Source organism: Carettochelys insculpta, chromosome 10 (genome assembly GCF_033958435.1).
Source record: "Carettochelys insculpta isolate YL-2023 chromosome 10, ASM3395843v1, whole genome shotgun sequence".
In the NCBI taxonomy this organism is placed as follows: domain Eukaryota; kingdom Metazoa; phylum Chordata; order Testudines; family Carettochelyidae; genus Carettochelys; species Carettochelys insculpta.
The window spans coordinates 41,517,015-41,533,766 of NC_134146.1; the positions used below are offsets into that span (position 1 = coordinate 41,517,015).

General features: G+C 44.7%; 1 protein-coding gene across 8 annotated transcripts in view; it reads right to left on the reverse strand.

Moving 5' to 3' along the window:
- TBL1XR1 (TBL1X/Y related 1) overlaps positions 1–16,752 on the reverse strand; it is a 212,848-nt gene that overhangs the window by 80,671 nt on the left and 115,425 nt on the right. For 2 of the 8 annotated variants that reach the window (XM_075003875.1, XM_075003876.1), the window contains exon 3: positions 5,429–5,634. The exons of the other annotated variants lie outside the window; for them this stretch is intronic. The gene's annotated coding sequence lies outside the window, so the exon portion shown is untranslated. The remainder of the gene's footprint in view (positions 1–5,428; positions 5,635–16,752) is intronic. 8 annotated transcript variants of the gene reach the window in all.

Below are 16,752 nucleotides of genomic sequence, written 5' to 3' on the forward strand. Positions count from 1 at the left end.
CCATATAACAGGTTGCATCAGCATGGCTCATTCCTTACCTTCATAACAGGAGATTTAAAAAGCCAAACACTATCATTCCCTTTCTGGCATTCCTGACAGCTAAAACTATCTAGAACAAAGAATGAAGTGAGAAAGAGAGATGAGGTCACATATTACTGAGATGACACCAGCACATGATGTATTTATATGTATTTCTGTATTATTTGTATGCACTGAATTGTTTATATGCTTAGAGTGCAAAGATGTCCATAAATTAAATGTTAAAAAGATACACTTCACTTCAAGGTTCTGACATATTAGTAGCTATTACTAAATGAAATACTAGAGTTAAAGATGAATGCTTTTACACCACTTGAAAGCTGGTTATCTGTGTCCAGAGGCAATACAATACTCGGGTCCTTATCATGAAATTGGGCCCTTCTGAATGAATCCAAATGTGGGACTGGACCTTGTCTTCTACCTGTAGAAACCCATGGCAGTGGCTTCTAAAATGATATTGAAATTGAAATTCGGGGGCTGGGGCGCACACCTGGGTATAACAGCAGCAATCAGAATCACATACTTTTAAGATAAGAGACACCAATGGCACTTTTAGAATCTGAACTATTGCGACCTAGCAGGGCTTGACAAAAATGCTACTAGTAGAAACTAGAGATTCATAGATTTTCAAGAAATCTATCCATCTGGAAATCTATCCATCAATTAGCCGCTGTTAGCACAAGAACAGGAAACATATTTACATTCAACTGATTGCTCCAGAGAAGGGGAAACAGCAACTAGTGGCTAGCATACCCATTGCTAGCCCTGATGTTCTTTGCACCCGTGGACTTCAAAATTGTCACTAGTTCTTTGTTCCAACAATGCTTATCCATAGTGGCTCATGACTGAAAGAAAAGGTCCTGACCTCATAACCAATATAATTTTAATTTTATGCTAGAGATTAATATCTATTTTTCTGATGGCTTCCTATGAACCTGTCTGGAGATGTGAACTGTATAAGCATCTACTTGTGCTGCTAAAACTGATTTCAAAAAGTTACCATTATAAATGCTGCTTAAATCTCAGATCTAATATTTAACTCTGGACTGAATCTTCATAAACTAAGATCATTAACGGGATAATGAGCCTCTTATATTGGAAAACGAGGAGAAATAAAAGGTTGAAATGTTTATAAAAAGCTACTAACTTCCAAATGTTTAGTTACAATGTCAAGCGTTTTCACTTTCATAGTAATATGCTTCGTATTACCAGTTCATATTGTTCACTGCAGAGAACTTTTCTCATCTGAAGAAGTGGGTCTTACCCACAAAAGCTCATGACTTAATATATTTGTCTCTAAGGTGCTACAAGACTGTTTGTTGTTTGAGCAGAGAACATGTTCACAAGACAGAACAAGGAGGCCTGAAAGGAAAGCAATGCACTGAACAGAAGCCAGTTTGAAAGGAATCCCTTTCCTCTTTACAATTCCCCATAGAGCATACACAAAAACCTGGGCACACACAGAAAACTGGAAATCTATCCCTCAATTAGCCTCTGTTAGTACAAGAACAGGAAACCTATTTACAGTCAACTGATTACTCCAGAGAAAGGAAACCAGTGACTAGGTAAAAAGCACATGGATTCAACAGAAGTTCAGAAGAGTGACTAAGCAACAAAGTTGTCTCTCAAATAAACCCTAAACATTGGGCCATGTGCTATTGTAATTTACACTGATACAGTCCGGGGCAGGGGTCAGCAACCTTTCTGGGGCAGGGTGCTGAAAATTGACCTTTTGACCTCAGTACAGTCCAAGTACCGGTGAAACTTTTTAGTTACTGATAGTCCTACTTACAAGAGCTTGATTAAAAAATAAATTAAGATGCAGAACTTTACCATTGAGGTGGTGGTTGGTAGCATTAGCTGGTCTTTTGCTAATCCATGCACAGCAGGACTATGAGCATAGGGGAAGAGAGGTGGGGCTGAGATCACACCTCACGTGCCAATGGAAATCATCTCACAAGACACACAGCACCCATGCTAGGGGTTGCTGATCCTTGGCCTAGGATGGTAAAACTCAGCCTGCTTCAGGGGTACTTCTGATTTATGCTTCTTTAATTACTTGACAATTTAAGTTCATCTTAAGCCTTTTAAATACTTGATGAAAGAAATTGCTGATTAAAGATTAGGTCTAACTGGTCCTTGGTAAAGTCCAAAAATTGAGTTGATTATAAAAAGGAGAAATTAGAAACAACACCACCCTCATCCTCTTAACCCACTGGGTCCCCCGCCCCTCAATTTTCCAGTTTGTTCCATTTTCAGTGCTTCTGTATTTTAGATTGTAAATTCTTTGGGGAGTAATGGCAATAGAGTGGCCTGCTGGCCAATTTTTGTTCAGAAAGTCCAGTCAAAACACCTGATGGTGTCTGGTCCGATGTACTGATCAGACACCCAAAGTCCTGTTACTGCACACAAGGAGGAAGGGAGGCGCTGAGCCATCACCTATGCCAGCTCCTATTCAGTCAGGGTCTTCTCCTACCTGCTTTGGATAGCTGCAGCTCTGATCACAGGCTCTGTAGGTGATTCCCTCTCTATCCCTACATGAAGGGGTGGGGGGAAGCAGTGAGCGATGCAGGGAGGGGGAAAAATAACAAAGAGGGGGAGGGGCAGGACCTAAGAGGGTGAAGGTGGGGAAGAGAAGATTCCAGCACTTCTGCTGGCATGTCTGGTTTCTCAATATTACAAAGTTGGTAAGCCTAAACTGGCAGCCTTTATTTTTCTGTACTATATACATCTAAGACACTGGTGATGGTAAATAAGAGATCCTGCATAAGGAAAAGCAATGTTCTGGGAGGGAGCTTAGACTAAGGTTTATGTTCTGTCACTGTTTTGGGAAGTTTGACATAAACACTTATTTCAGACACTGGTGCAGTGTAGCTGGCACCAGGTTCGAAATAAGAGGTCTCAAAATAACTTACCCAATTTGTGCACCGAGCACAGTGTTGCCTCTTATCCAGCTTCACATCCACTGTAATCCCCAGGTCCTTTTCTGCCCAATTGCTGCTTAGCTAGTCAGTCCCCAGCCTGCAATGTAATAGTGCTTGGGATTCTTCTGTCCCAAGACCAGGACTGTGCACTTGTCCTTGAACCTCGTAAGACTTCCTTTGGCCCAATCCTCCAATTTGTTTACATGACTCTGGACCCTATCCCTTCTCTCCCATGTATATACCTCTTCCCCATCTTTGATGTTAGATGATTTACAAGAACATCCCATCTTGATTTTAAAACTGTTAGTGTAATTGCTCATCTGTCTCTCTCTCAAATACTTGAATGAAAATAAGAACTTTGACACTGAAAAGTTTGATCTGCTTTCTGCTTCTCATTCCCTGGACAACACTCTAATCTTGTTTCTGAGGGCAACCAACCAGCAAGTTGAGAATCAGAAATTCAAGTAAGGTATTAGCAACAGAAGGCTGGATAATATTTAAACATCAAAAAAGATCCACTTTTCTATTCCCTCCTAGAAGGAACAAAATCTTTTTTCTAAAAAAATAAAACAGGGAAAATGGGTTAGAGAAAGCCAAGCCTAAATAGAATAATCTCTAATTGACACCTCAAAATTCTCCCTTGTGGCACCAAAGGGCCTTTTAAAATGCACTTTCAGTCAGAAAATATATTACTAACAGCATGCTTGTGGATTTTAATTTTTTAATGTAATACAGAGACAATGACAGTACAAATACATAAACTATCAGAAAATCATAGGTAACTGAACAGGGTGTATATGTAGAAAGCTTTTACAGTGCTTTGAACATATTAATACTATGTAAATACTATTATAGTCTGACAATATACATGTGGTATTTCTGTGGTAACTGAACAAATATTATTTCTAATTTCCTTCTAGAAAGAAAAAAAAAATTCTAATCATAATAAGGTGCATCCAAAAACACATAAGGCCCTGATCCTGCAAAGACTTAAGCATGTAATTAATTTAAAGCACGTGAACAGTTCATCTGATGCAAGTAACACTATTTGGTTACAGTTATGCTCACTGCAAAAATATTAACAGGATCCGGATCCAAGATATCTAGAATAAAGGTCACTCTTAATGCCTGAATGTATGTGATGCAATTACTATGCAATTGTAAAATATTTCAGCCAAATTCTAGTCATCAGATTTTAGAAGAAGGGAATTATAAAACATTCTTTTAGATCAGTATGATAAAAAGATCAAAATGTTTCAGAAAAAAAAAATTAAGGGTTGTTTCAGAAATATTACCTATTTAAATATAATGAAACTGTAGAACATTATCTGTTAGTAAAAAAAAACTCTTTTACTTCCCCAGCCACTTCCCCCTTTAATTGGTTAACCAATTAAACAGGATTTTGCATCCCTAATCTAAGTGGGCTGCAAGACTGTCACAATCAAAATGGTTGTCTGGGATAGGGTATTTTTGCTAACTCCGCTTGCATGTCTAGAATTTGTGGGGTGTGCGAATGAACTGTAGCAGCACTTAGGCTGCAAAAGGAATGTATGACACTCAGAATGTTGTGTGCAATCAGCAGACACCTCACCTTATGTGCCTTTGCTTTAAATGCATGTCACTTTTGTAATACCAGTAGGAAAAAAAAAACAAACAAAATCCAACTATGTGGATGAAAACCAGCAGAATCTGGCAACCCTGTGCATGAGCAACAAAGGATAAATAAACTGTCTCAACATAGAACCCCAATGCGCCACATAAAGCCTTCAGATTGCAGGTTGCCCACACTCCTGCTGTAGGGAAATGGAGACAACACAATGTGAGTGAGAGGAAGACTGGGGAAAAATATCTGCTGTAGGTTCTTCTGGGCACTGAGGAAGAGGAAGATGCAGGAAGAAATGTTCCCTTTCACCATCATAGCCCTCCAAGTTTAAAATCCCTCTATCCATATTGTGTCCTTGAGAGGGGGGAACTTCTCTCCCAGCAGGAATTTCATCTCTTCCCACAGAGGCAGTTAAGACTAGATAGCCTCAGAACTGGAATCTTTATTTCCTCTGCTGGGAAAAGTGGTAGCAGAATGTTCAGATTCTGTATGAGAGTGGTGGGGGGAGAGGAACAGAATCTTCATATGCAAACAAACCCCAGAAAACAAAGCAGGGGGGTACAGTTGGGCCCTACATACTGGCCTATGTATAGCTATACTACCTTATTCTGCCTGCTACTGCTTCCCCTAAACTTTTGCTCAGGCCAGTCAGCTCGGTCACGTAATGTAACTTGAGTGGGTTCAGATTTGCCAATTTCTTTGTTCACTCTCTTTTCTATACTCACCCTGAATCCCTGTTGCAGTGACAGCCTATCAGCTGAGCAATGACTTTCGTCAGATTTGAAACTCCAGCAGTGGCCACAGATTCCACTAATGAGCTTTAAATTGCCCTGCCATTCCCAAATAAAGAGAAGTTACTCACCTGTGTAGTAACGATGGTTCTTCGAGATGTGTCCCCGTCGGTGCTCCACAGTAGGTGTCGGGCTCGCCCCGGCACCGCAACTCGGAAAATCTTCAGCAGTCTCCGTCGGGTCGCGCATGCACCGATGCGCGTCAGCTCTTTGCGCGTTTATGGTCACGTGGGCGATCCGGTCCCTGCCAGTTCCTGATCAACCACTCCGGACGCCCCTGAAAAACACACAAACAGAGCTCCGAAGTGGGGAGGAACGGGTGGGTAGTGGAGCACCCACGGGGACACATCTTGAAGAACCATCGTTACTACACAGGTGAGTAACTTCTCTTTCTTCTTCGAGTGGTCCCCAGGGGTGCGCCACAGTAGGTGACTACCCAGCAGTAACCCCCCCCCCCGAAAAAGGAGGTGGGTACCCGATTTATGCGCAGCTTGCCCGTGAAAGGACTGCTGTCGACAGGCGTGTATCCTCATCAAGCATCCTGTGCATGGCGTAGTGCTTGGCGAAGGTGTCATAGGAAGACCACGTCGCCGCTCTGCAGATATCTCTCAGGTGCGATGCCTTTGAAGAAGGCCATTGACGCCGCCATCGCCCTAGTAGAGTGGGCTCTTGGCGGAACTGGCAGAGGAGTCTTGCAAATCTCGTAACACAGTCTTATGCAAGACACAATGTGATCTGAAATCCTCTGTGAAGATAGCGCTTCTCCTTTTGACCTGGATGCAATGGACACCAGTAGTCTGTCCATTTTCCGGAAAGGTTTAGTTCTATCGATGTAGAAGGCCAGTGCCCTTCTTACGTCAAGTAAGTGCAACCGTGCCTCTTCATTTGAGTTGTGAGGCTTAGGATAGAACGAGGGCAGCACTATTGGTTCGTTGATATGAAAGTCTGAAGAGACCTTTGGAACGAAGGCTGAGTGTAATCGTAAGACCACCGCTTCTTTTGAGAAGATCATGCAGGGTGGTGTGGACATTATGGTCGCGAGTTCGCTCACTCTGCGAGCTGACGTGATTGCCAGGAGGAAAGTCGTTTTAATAGTAAGTAGTCAAAGGGGGACCGTAGCCAATAGTTCAAAGGGCGGTCCCGAGAGGGTGTGTAGAACTAGGTCTAAACTCCACGACGGCGGTATTGGTTTCCGAGGGGGGTACAGATTCACCAACCCCTTTAGGAAACGCGAGACAACAGGATGGGCAAATGTGGTTGATTCATCCTCTTCATGCCGAAACGCTGATATAGCCGCCAGATGCACCTTTATAGAGGATAGTGAAAGTCCGTTTTGTCTGAGTTGTAGCAAATAATCCAGAATCGTAGGTATGGTGGTGTCCTGGGGTATTAGTTGCCTGGAGGAACACCATTCAGAAAAACGCAACCATTTGTGCTGATAAGTCTTTCTGGTGGAAGTTCTCCGACTACATTCAAGGACTTGTACTCCCTCTGAGCATGTAGTCTCTAAGGCGCTTAGCCATGGATTAGCCATGCTTGTAGCCAGTCTCTTCAGGTGCAGTATTGACCCCCCAAGCCTGAGTGAGAATGTCCGGTACTGTTGGTAGGGGAAATGGTCGATGTTGAGCCATGCGCAAGAGCAATGGGAACCACAGTTGCCGGTCCCAGGTTGGGACTATGAGTATCATGCGTGCTTTCTCCCTTCTGGCCTTCTCCAAGACCTTGTGTATAAGTGTCGTGGGAGGGAACGCATAAAGTAGAGGGCCCTACCATGGGATCATGAAGGCGTCCCCCAAAGACTCCTGTCCCATGCCCGCTCTGGAGCAGCATTGGGGACATTTCTTGTTTTCTCGGGTGGCAAACAAGTCGATTTGGGGAAAACCCCATCTGCGGAACACTTGATGAAGTAGGTCTGAACGGATCTGCCACTCGTGGGTGGGCGCAAAGTGTCTGCTGAGTTGGTCCGCCTTGACGTTGTGGACCCCCAGTAGGTATGAAGCCTTTATGATTATATTGTTGGCAATGCACCAGTTCCAGAGTCGGACCGCCTCTGCACAAAGCGTACGAGACCTGGCTCCCCCCCGTCGGTTTACATAAAACATGGTGGTGGTGTTGTCGGTATTCACACCGACTATTTTTCCGCGCAGATAATTGTGAAAATGCCTGCACGCATTGAACACTGCCCTGATCTCTAATATGTTTATGTGCAGTGTCTTCTCTGCGGGGGACCATAATCCTTGAGTGGTTTTGTTGTCCATGTGAGCCCCCCATCCCATATGGGAGGCATCTGTTGTAATGAACAGTAATTTGCGGTTGGCGGAAGGGCACCCCTGTTAGGAGATTCTTGGGGTTTCCCCACCATGTTAGTGAGCTTCGTGCCTCTGCTGTAAGTGACACCCTCTTGCGGACGGTGTGGATTGAGGGTTTGTATACGGTTGCCAATCAATGCTGCAATCCTCGCATATGCAGCCTGGCGTTTTGCACCACAAACGTGGTGGTTGCCATATGCCCCAACAGTTGTAAGCACGTGAGAACTGGAACAGTGGGGCTGTACGTTAGTAGTTGTACGAGAGATCTGATGGCACAAAAACAAGCCTGGGGTAAATACACCCTTGACGTGACTGAGTCTATCTGAGCCCCTATAAACTCTATATTTTGCGTGGGGTCGGTCTTTGACTTTGAGAAATTGACGATGAGGCCCAGTGAGGTAAATGTTTTTGTGGTGATGTGTATCATCCGTAATACCTCCGCCCGGGAAGTTCCCTTTAGCAGGCAATCGTCCAGGTACGGGAAAATAAAAACTCCCTGTCTGTGTAGGTATGCTGACACCACCGCTAAGGTCTTGGTGAAGACTCTGGGTGCTGAAGAGAGTCCAAATGGGAGGACTCTCTACTGGAAATGATCTGTGCCCACAAGGAACCGGAGGAAACGCCTGTGGGCTGGATGAATTGCGATATGAAAATACGCATCCTGTAAGTCGAGGGCTGCAAACCAATCGCCATGGTCTAGTGCCGTGATTATTGAAGCCATCGTAGTCATTTTGAAGCGCTGTTTGCGTAGGTACTGGTTCAGTGCGCGTAGATCCAAAATGGGTGTCCACCCTCCTGTCTTCTTTTCCGTCAGGAAATACCTGGAGTAGAACCCTTTGCCTTGAAATTGTTCCGGTACTCTCTCCACTGCCCCTATGAATAGGAGGTGGTCCACCTCCCGCCTTAATTCCGGTAGGTGAGAGGGGTCTCTGAGAAGGGGTGCGGTGGGAGGATTTGGTGGAGGTAAAGACTGGAAGGGGATCGTGTATCCCGTGTTTACAATCTCCAATACCCACTTGTCCGACGTGATGCTTTTCCATTGTGGGTAAAATGGCTTGAGTTGGTGATGGAACATGTACTGAGATTGGCACTGAGGTACGGTCTTGGCTTCGTGGCCCTTGACATACCCGTCAAACTTGCTGTCTTGCACTTTGCCCTGCGGAGGCGTTGCCCTGCTGAGGCCAGCGCCTAGGGCCCTTATAACGTGTTTGTTGACGACGCCCCTGATCATACCCCCGTTGAAATTGGGTACGTTGCTGTTGGTAACCATAACAGCGTTGCTGAGGATAAAATTTCTTCCTTCTGAACGATGGGGTATATATCCCCAAAGTCCGAAGTGTCGCTCTGGAATCTTTGCTCGAGTGTAGGACTGAGTCGGTCGATTGAGCAAACAATTTTATTTTGTCGAAGGGGAGGTCTGCAATTTTGACCTGTAACTCCTTTGGAATGTCGGATGTGTGACTCTCTCCGCATTACCACTGCAGTGGCCACGGCGCAGGCCGCTGTGTCCGCCACATCCAGTGCAATCTGCACGCCCGCTCAAGAATCCGCGTAGCCCTCTTGCACAATTGCCTTAAGAATTGGCCTTTTATCCTCCGGAAGGAAGTCCATGAGGGCAGTAAGCTTGGAATAGTTGTCGAAATTGTGATTCGACAAATGAGCGGCATAGTTGGCCATGCGGAGCAACAGAGTAGAGGAGGAGTAGGCTTTTCTACCCAGAAGATCCAGCTTCTTTATGTCCTTGTCCAATCCCCCAGATTTGTACTGGGACGATTTGGACCTGTGTTGGGACGATTCAACCACTAGCGAGTTTGGCTGTGGATGACTAAATAGAAATTCCATACCTTTCGCAGGGACGAAGTACTTTTTGTCTGCTCTTTTGTTGGTAGGAGGAGCGGATGCTGGAGTCTGCCATATATTAGTGGCTGCCTCCATGATTGCATCGTCCAGAGGAATAGCAATTTTAGAAGAAGATGGAGGCCTGAGGTTTTTAAGGAGTCTATGGTGTTTCTCCTGCACCTCCGCCACTTGAATATCTTGGGATTGAGCTACTCGTCTGAACAGTTCCTGGAACTGTTTCAGGTCATCCGGGGGAGAAATGTCTCCAGGGACCACGGCCTCGTCTGACAAGGATGAGGAGGCATCACTATGGTATCTCTCCTCCAATTCCTCTGGATCCTGGCTGTATTGATGTGATTGCCTTTGTGGAATTTCGAGGTGGGGTTCAATGCCTTTAGACCCAGCCTCTGATTGGGGAACTCGTGGTGTTCCCCCAGGTGGAAGCAGAACACTGTGGCGTTGAGGGGTGGTCGACAGGGATCCATAGTGAGACGTCGACCTCCTATGCTGACGCCCTGCATAATGATGGCGGTCGTAGCAACAGGGACAGGGGCCCAGCGATGGAGACCTGGACCATGACCCAAGGATGTAAGGGTGGTGCCTGGAATGTCGAGACCTCCGAGATGATACCAACATACGAGGAGAGCCTCTGTGAGAAGACTCGTAGGGATCTCTGCTAAATGATGGAGAAAAGCGTGCAGACCCCTGGGATGGACTCCAAAGAAAAGGAGAAGGACGTCTGTGGCAGGCTGAAGGTGTTGCTGCCCATCGAATCTCCGGTGGTGATCGTGGTGACAGAGGCAGCGCAATTACCTCAGGAGAGGGGCTGCGGTGCCTGGTCTTCATTTTAGCCTTTACCCTCTTGGGTGGTCTTATCGGTGAACTTGGTACCGGAGCAGATGTCATGTTGATTTCCACTGCTCCCGGTGCCGTCGTCGCCGGTGCTGTCGTCGCCGGTGCCGATGTCCTCGGTGCCGTCGTCTCCGGGGAAGTCTTGATCGGTGCCGCAGTAGCCGGTGCCGGACTGACTAGTGCCCGCATGGCTTTTGGTGCCGTCTCCCCGGTAGCTGCAGGGCCTTGAGTGGTTGCATGCGCCGCGGCTTTACCGGTGGAGGAAGCCAGCGTGCGCGGGCCCTTTGTTACACTCGTCCCGCTCCCAACAGTAAGGGGCAGGGATCGAGTAGGTGAGGCTCTTCTTTTCTTCTGCGCAGAGGAGGTCAAAGAGGCAGCCTTCCTCTTGTGAGATCCTGAAGAGCCCTCCGCATGCGTTGCTTCCGATGAGGCAGGCTGAAGTGCTTTGTCAACTAGCAGCATCTTCAGCCTCATTTCTCTATCTCTTCTAGCTCTATTAGTCAACTTGGAACAATGGGAGCACTTCTGGGGAACGTGCGTTTCCCCGAGGCACCGTATGCATCTGCTATGGCCATCCGAAGCAGGCATGGCCTCCCGGCAAGATTCACACTTCTTAAAGCCGGGGGATGGCATTGTTAAAACTTAACTCTGAGTCCTTAGGTGCTAATAGCACACTTAACAGTCTGTTAGGTGATGTTAATAACCGTTGGCCTTTGAAGGCCAACAAACAAAAGCAGCGGGCCCACCCGGAGGCGGCCGCTGCGGTTTTAAGATAGTCTTTAGCTTTTAACAACTTTTAACAGAGTAACTAACTATAATAACTATAGAACTGCTAACTATGAACTGTTAAAAACTATTAACACGAGAAAAATAAGATTTATCTGTCTCAGGAGTTGGAGCTGGAGAGGATTGTCTGCAGCCGTTAGCGGTTGAGAAGGAACTGGCGGGGACCGGATCGCGCACGTGACCGTAAGCACTCGAAGAGCCGACGCGCATCGGCACATGCACGACCCGACGGAGACTGCTGAAGATTTTCCAAGCTGCAGCGCCGGGGCGAGCCCGACACCTACTGTGGAGCACCCACGGGGACCACTCGAAGAAGAAGTAATTTAACCTGAAACCGAGTTAGGTAGGAAGCTGGTTATATCACTATGCAACTGAAGCCATACCACTGGAATTCAAATAGCTCTCAGGACACACTTAAGTTTCCTTTGGCATCAAGTGAGGGTTTCCAACCCACAAGTGGAAGGTGGCTGAGACTACGTAGTCACAGTTTAAGGCTACTGTAAAACAGTTTTCTAAAATTTTGATTGAGCTCATGTTTCTTTTTAACATAGCATTCTATTAACATTGCGTCAGAGGGAAATATACATTAGTTTTAACTCAAAAGGATGGAGGGCCATGGATCTCTTTTGATAGCCTTAAGGAGTTGTGACAAATAAGATTAGTGCAATACTTACATCTTTCTGGAGTCACTAGTTAAATTCCTGGTTCAGGTTTCAGTGAACATCAGTGAGCAGCTCTGGCCTAGTTTCCCTCTCCCTCCTCCCCCACCCTGCATTTGTTGATAAATCACATGACAACAGCAGCACATAGTTTCCTACAGTGGCATTCTGGCTCAAGAGATTTCTATAACAGCAATTGATTTCCAAGTTAGAACAGCAGCAACCTGACAAAGATGTAACCAGCTAGTAGTTTACCCACTCAATCTGAATCAAGCTAGTGTTTCAAGCCCTTGCTTTCAAGAGCAGCAAGATTCATTCACAAATTTAGCAAAACAAAAAATGGGCTTGTAAAGAATCAGTGTCTTACCTGATCATTAGAAAAAAATGCCTTTTGACAAGAAAAAAAGAACAGGCTTTTCTCCATTTGTAAACTGTGCAAAAGCATTACATATTTGTGTATTAACAGCCACTCATTAAATGAAACAACTAGCAGTCAAAATCCTCACAAAGAGAAATTCCACAAAACTATTTTATACCATTGGAATCATGCTATAATCTGATAACGTATATGCAGTCACTTTCAAAGCAAGCCTACAACTGGTTCCTCATAAAAGCAGTATGTGGTAGGGAATAAAAACATTTATCCTCCTCTTACAACTGGAGAACAGAGTCATACAGAGGTTTAGTAACTTCTCTGAGATTACAAAAGCCATGAAGGGAAACCAGAGAAGTGCCTTAAACTAAGACAATTCTCCTCACCGTCCCGCCACTCCAGAAAAATTGTCGTATTTGGTTCTCCCGCAGAGGAGACAGAGAGAAAGAGCACATGCAAAGTGAGCACAACAGAACACACAAAAGTTAAAAAAAATAAAAAAATAAAAGGTAAAATCTTTACATTTGTAAGATTTAGATAACTGCAGAGAATGGAAATAAAGGTTCTCTCTGTTGTATGTACTTTAGAACTTTTTCCTTTAATTGCTCCCTTCACAGCCATGAAATTCTATGAACTAAATGCAAACAATATCCCTGTGGGTAGTTGGCAATGGAGGAGAAATTCAAAGGTCATCTTCAAACACATATTGTGAGCATTGCTGAGAGAGCAGTGTAAACTGCAAGGTCTGCACTGAGACCTGCTATTTTTCATAACTTCTCCTATCAACTGCTGAACTAACTATACTAACCACAAATGTACAGTAGAAATACCTAAAGGCAAAAAAGGAGCCAAGCTAATTATTAAACCTTTGGCACTAATAGGAGGTTTTTCCTCATGCTCGTAGCAAGCGGTGGGAAATCCCGTAAGCAGAGGATTAAGATTGCTGACAGAATATCTTTGATGAAGAGAGCTCTGCAAATCCATGGATATGTGCTTTACATCCACAGGTATCCACATCCATGGATGATCAATGCAGATATCCATGGCTCATTTTTGCGGATGCAAATGCAGATACAGATTTTGTTTCTAGAACCCTGCAAACTTGTGGATATCCACTTTATATTGGTGACCGTCTGCATCTGAGGATTTCAGTGTGGATACCTCAGCTCATTTTTGTGGATATAGATGAGGGTGCTCTACCTTCACCACTGTGGTTGGCTCAGATAAGCCCCTAGAGACCTCCCAATCCCCTGTCGTAAGCCCCCTATGCTGTGACATGCTCCCACCGTAGCCTCCCTCACTCACAGAACCCTCTGCCCTCACCCCCTTGCTTTTACCTACTACCTTCCACCCCCTGCCCTGAACCACCAGCAAAACCTCTACTGCGACATCTGCACCCCACCCTCTTCCCTGACCTTCCCCCACACAGTGAACCCTCTACCCTCACCACCTCTTTCACCAAACCCCTCACCCTCCCAGCCCCTGTTCTCTTCTAACCCCACGCCCTGGCCACAGCTTGCCCCCACCACAGCACAACATTGCTTCTAAGACCCCTGTCCCTGAAACAAACAGCCTTCAGCCACCCTCCCTCACTCTACCACATTCTCCTCTAAGCTGACCCCACACCAAAATCCCTGCTGTGACATATTCGCCCCAATCCCCTACCCAGACCCTCTTCTATGCCCTTATTTCTCCAGCCTCACTCCCTACTCTCAGTCCCAAACAAGCCCTCTGCCCTTACCTCCCGTACCCTCAATCCAGCACCCTCCACCCTCTGCCCTGACCCTTAACTCTTCCAGCTCTCACTCCTACCTCACCGTCTCCTAGCACCAGCCCTCCCACACTCCAACACTCACTTACCCCCCCATTTATTCTAGCAAAAGACAGAAAAACTGAAAATGTTGTCTACCAACAAGTTCTATATTATATTTGAATCACTCTCAGATTTCTATTAACACAAACTTCTTTTTTCCTTTATTTTCTAAAAATATTATCATTTTCCTCTCTATTTTCCAAATGGGGGTGGGGGGGGAAATCAAACCTTATTTCACTTACTCACCCAAGCAATGCTAGGTCAATTTGCTAGTATATTATAATCTGCCTAGAGTACTTACTTCTACGGACAAAGTTAAATTTGTTATTACAATGCTGATTACGATGAATAATTAGAAATTAGACAGTGGGGGGAAACTTTTGTTCCCCATAAGTGAACATTTCTCTTCCAGTGCTGCTTACAGCAAAGTCTTGTACATTCAACAGTAATGAATACAAAAGTAAACAGTACACAAAAAATTACTATACAAAAGAAGTTATGAGCCATAATTTTGAGGTCGTGTTTTGTAAACATTGGTGAAATTCATTTAAAACTATTTTAAAGCAAAAAAAAAAAAAAAAAGGCAAAAAAAAAAAACCACACACACACACACACAAAAACACCTTTAACAACGTTATTTGATCCCACTTTATATTTTTGGCTAGTTTGCATTAAATGTACTACATTTTCTCCATTGAAGTAACTTTCCAAAAATAAATATATGCACTCAAACTTTAAGGCAATTCACAAATAAACCTCTCTCAACTTCTTTCAATTTAAAAATGCACGAAAAGGCCACAAACTGTACAGATGCCTCATTACTATATGGAGAAGAGTATCCATGGGCGAGAGAAGAGGGAAGTGGAGCAAGGCAAGAGAAGACACATTCCATGTGGGTCTTCCCATCCAACACACACAACATCAAGAGATACTCCAGGTTGGATCTAGCTGGCCCTGTGGACATGAAGTTTACAAGATGCCCATGATTTATAAATTTGTGTGTGCAAATGTACAGGTTACGGAGCTCTGCTCTTGGAGAATCAGATGCTCCGCCTGGGAATTTTTCTCTTCTGCCTACTTGTCTTCACTCTTTTGACTTGTATACAAGTTGACCACGTAAAAGGGGCAGTGAGGAAGTGGAGAAAGACATGCCACGTATCCCAGGGGTTAAAGAAAGCTTCTGGGCCCAACTAGCTCCATGCCGCTCCACTTTATGTGCAACCAAGGCCAGGCCTGGAGGGGACAGGGGCAGAGGGAGAAAAGGAAAGAGACCGGCTCAGTTTGGGGCTGACTAGCAAGGAACCGGGAGCTTAGTTCATCAGTCTGAGGGCATGAACCAGAACCTGCCTGCCCAGCAGCCAAATGAACAAGCCAGCCCCCGCCTGGGGAAAAAAGTGGGGAACCCATTCAGAAATCCCAAATAAGAAGAATCGGAACTCTTGAGGCCATGCCGCAAACTTAAAGACTGGAATAGGAAGTGGCTCAGAGTTTCAGGACACAAACACGGGGGACAAAGTGGCAGCCTCCCTTGCCTCCCCCCATACCCACTTTTCCATCCACCTACTCAGCAACCTAGCCACTAGCCTACTCAGCCTCCAGGAACACGTATACAAGCACCTTAAATTCTGGCTTAAATACAGTAGTAATTAAGTAGTAACAATAATTCCATTGCCACAAACTACAGTGACAGGTTGCCAAAACATTTTGCTTCCCCTTGAAAAAACAGTGCTTTTTAAAATTTGTTTTGCATGAGTACCATTGTTAGATACTGAAATTTCCATCTAAATGTGATGTTGAGGGATATTCCACTCTTGCCTTTGACTTGCTGGCTTCTGTAATAACTGAAACACCTTTTAAATTTTGAATATAAATGAAGCACTCAATGGATTTATTTTCAAAACCGAATATATGCAAAGAAGGACACACATTATACAGAAAAGTTCCTTTAAATGAGCAGAAAACATTAAAAATATATTGATTTGTTGAAAGTACATAATCAGTTTATTTCCCTTCGTGATTAATAATTAGCCACCCACTAACAAAATGTGAATTGCAAACACACACACACACACAAAAATATCCAGGCTACTTCTGATGGACACCTTAGCCATTGCAAAATAATTTTATTACATTTTCCCAATTAAAGTCTTACATGTAGCCTTGGTTCTGTGAAGCAGTTGCTGGGAAAATCATATTAAAAGACTGTTATGTAACACAACCTGAAATGAATGCACTCTCCTGTAGAAACCTGTAGAGGAGAGTGAAAGCTAAGTAAGTTTAATAAGGATGTGCTCCTTCACTCTTATGCATAAAGAGGATACTCAAATACCAGCAAAGGCTAGGGGTCATGAGTCTCTCTTACTTGGAGAGGGGAATATGAAAATTCTGGAGCTTTTATGGCACCACTTACTGTCTAGCTCTGTTTGCCCAATAGACCAATAAAGCTTTTAACAACCTCTATTGTCTCTAAACAGCATCTCGCTAATTAGCATGAGAGGGATGTCCACACTGGCAAAAGATACGTATCAGAAGGGTAGCTGCGTTAGTCTGTATCCACACACACACACAAAGGAGAAGTCCTGTGGCACCTTACAGACTAACAGATTTACTGGACCATATGCTTTTATGGGCAAAGACCCACTTTGTCTGGCAAAAGACTGTGACAAAATGTCAGATGAAAGGAGCTGCTCTCTTCCACTCACCCACTGTTTCAAACCATTCCCACTGCTGAGCTTGAATGGTGAAATGTGTCCCTTCAAGTATA